Source organism: Moschus berezovskii, chromosome 7, assembly GCF_049115385.1.
Source record: "Moschus berezovskii isolate FMDL1 chromosome 7, NW_MosBer_1.0, whole genome shotgun sequence".
In the NCBI taxonomy this organism is placed as follows: Eukaryota; Metazoa; Chordata; class Mammalia; order Artiodactyla; family Moschidae; genus Moschus; species Moschus berezovskii.
The window spans coordinates 23,862,097-23,865,569 of record NC_142466.1 but is presented as its reverse complement, the minus strand read 5'-3'; positions in this window follow the sequence as shown (position 1 = coordinate 23,865,569).

Sequence of the window (3,473 nt, the reverse complement as noted above, 5' to 3'; positions counted from 1 at the left end):
TTTCAATTTTTCCTAAACGAGTTCCTCCACATGCTGCTACTCTATCTTTCTGGTTGATTCAATCTCTTCTTCAGAAAATATTTATTTTGTACTTTTTTTATTCTCATGCTAGGCAGCGAGAATAAACAATATATTATTTAATTCAGCCAACATCTATGTGCCAGGCACAGCTTCAACATCCCAGCCATCTCACAGCCTGATAGGGAAACTAAGCAAACCAGAAGATATATATAATAGAGACAGGCAAACGACGCTATCCTGAGCACAGTGCACTTGGGAAACACAGAACGGAAGCGGGATTTGGGTAGACCCAGAGACAGCCACGGAGAGGGGTGCATTTCTTTCCCTTTGGCTGGGTCAGATTCATGGTATGGCCTTTTGCAGGTATCTGTTTATAGTGGAATGGAACACTTGACACTGGAATACGCTCAGCAGAGAGCCAGTTCTAATTCCCAAGAGATCCGATCAGCTCAGTCCCACCACGGAGTTCTTTCCACCTCACATCCACCACCCCGTTCGTCTAGCAGCACCAGTACCTGCGCTGAGACTTGTTCCCCAAGACCCCTCTCCTGATTTATTGTCTGGCTAACAATGTAGGGCCAATCACCCAGAAAAAATAAAATCTCCTGGGTTGTTTTTATAGAATTAGTTGAAACAACATATGAAAGACAATAAAAAAATGTCCTTGCATCTGTCTCGGTGATTAGGATTAACAGCTTATTCTGAGAAAAACTGAACATGAAAAGTTTGCTCCTCTTTGAGTTTTATTGTCCCACGATTCCAGTCTATTACAACTATTGAAGTACAGCATGTTGCAAGTATCTGTTGCGAATTTCTTCTGGTTTGCTTTTCTCCTAAGGACTGAGTCTTTGCTGGATGGAATTCAACGTTACCTGTTCTTCTTTAATCTCCATACGATCCAGGAGCCCTCCTGGAGAACAGGCACTTGTGAATTTAACAGTTTGTAACTGTGGTGCATCCCTTTGCCGCCTTCACAATCTCAGGTCAGAGAATGACATTCTCTGAGACTGTTTCCTCTTCTATAAAATATGAATTGCAGAGAGTTGCAGTGTTAGTCACTCAGTCGTGTCTGACTCTGTGACCCCGTGGACTGTAGCCCATCAGGCTCCTCTGTCCATGGAATTCTCCAGGCAAGAATACTGGAGTGAGTTGCCATTCCTTCCTCCAAGGGATCTTCCTGACCCAAGGATTGAGCCCGGATTTCCAGCACTGCAGGCAGATTCTTTATCATCTCAGTCACCAGAACCTGCAGTGAGTTGAATGTGGCCCCCAAAAAGATATGCCCTCACCCTGTCTCTGAAATCTGTGAATATTACCTTATTTGGCAAAAGATGTAGCTAACTCAAGGGAAGGGAAGCTTATCCTGAATAGTTTGGGTGAGCCCTATATATCACTATGCTCATCTTTATAAGAGAAAGAGAAAGAGTTATGGGGGTGGGAGGGAGAGTGGGGCAGACATACAGAGAAGACACGCAGAAGAGGAGTTGATGTGACCACAGAGGCAGAGGCTGGAGTGATGTGGTCACAAAGCCAAGGAACTCCTGGACCGACTAGAAGACAGAAGAGGGAGGGAATGGATTCTCCCCTATAGACTTCAGAGGGAGTGTGGCCCTATAGACACCTGAATTTCAATGGCCTCTAATTTCAATTAGAGGATATATTTGCTATTTTAAGCCATCAAGTCTGTAGCAATTTGTGACAGCAGCCATAGGAAATGGATAGAAGGAAAGCAGCCACCTTGAAGGGTCAACGTGAGGCTCAAAAGGAATTTAGAACAAAGCGGTCACTTGGTAAATAGTGGCTATTATTATTATTATTATTTTCTAACCAGGTGGTACACATATAAGTGCCCACATTTTTTTTTAAGTGTCCAAGTTTTAAATATGAACAAAACAGGCCTAATTTTTTATGCTTCAAGTGATGAATAAGCAAAACATGAGCTCAATTCATCTTCCCAACTTCATCATACCTTATACTTACGATAACTACACATCTGCTTTGCCCGACTTCCCTGTTGTCCCACGTAATTTGCCTGTTGTCCCACGTAATTATAGAGAGTCCCCCCATTTCCTCCCCAAAGTGTTGGCCTATCTACACAACAAGCATACTGGAATAATCAGTGCTAACAATCATTTCATATGTATCACGAGCCAGCTATCAGTCCAAGCATCTTACTTGTAGGTGTTCATTTATTTCTCACAAAGTCCTATGGATAAAAACACTGAATTTATCCCCATTGTACCCAAGAACGCACAGACAGTGAGCAGTAGAGGTGATGTTTCCAGAAAGCCAGAATTTAGACCTAGGCTCCTAACCACTCTACTGTCTTACCACTTGATAACACTCCAGATAGAATGTACTCACACCTCCTTGCATTTACTAATGGGTTCTCAGAAGCAGTGCTAAGCCATTGCTATATTCCAACCAGTTAAGAGAAGTCCCATATACAATAGTATGAAAGCTATGTTTTTGAATTATTTTCTAAATAAATTGGGGCAGAGTCAAGATGAGCCCTATTATAACACGGGCTTCCCAGGTGACACTGGTGGTAAAGAACTTGCCTGCCAAAGCAGCAGATGTAAGAGACAAGGGTTCAGTCCCCAGATAAGGAGGAGCCCGTGGAGGAGGGTACGGCAACCCACTCCAGTATTTTTGCCTGGAGAATCCCTTGGACAGAGGAGCCTGGCAGGCTACAGTCCTTGGGGCTGCAAAGGAGTCAGACGCGACTTAGCAACTAAACAACAACACAGCACTCACTCTCTTGAGAGCTGAGGAACACAAGAAAGAAGCGTTGCAGTGACAATGGACATATCCATAGTAGCTTGTATGGGAGCACCACTGAGTCATGGAAGTTTCAGTGGGAAAAAAGGCTGAGAAGTTTTGGCATCCTATTCCATTTTTCTGAAACGCCTCCCTCCACCAATTTGCTGTCAGGCGTCTACTATTTCCTCCAGTCTCAATTCATATAACCACAAACAACATCCTCAAATGCCAGTGAAGAACAAACAGCTCCCTCTTCATTCTGTTCGTCACTGATAAATCGTTTTTGCCATGTTGTATAGCGATCCAGATGCTGGTCTCTCTCCCCACCGTCTCTGCAGGACCCTGGGAGCAGGGACTGTACCTTTCTCCTTTCTGTACCCCAAACACCAACCCCAGTTCTTTGAATGTAACAGAAGCTTCCGAGCAGTTAGTTTGTGGGTTAGACTGTGGCTCCTTGCACCATGCACATTTCTTTTGCCTAGGTTGCCACTGCATAAACACTTTGCCCATGAAATGAACAGTCAGCATTCACTTGGTGAGAACGATTGAATACTCTGCTGCAGGTAGGGAGCTAGAAGCTGAGAATACAAAGACGAACTTCACTGTCTCTTCTCACGAGAGAGAGCGCCATCTATGATTCCTAGAAGAGGGGATACCTGTATTGAGTGAGGTGCTTTAAAAGGACCTAT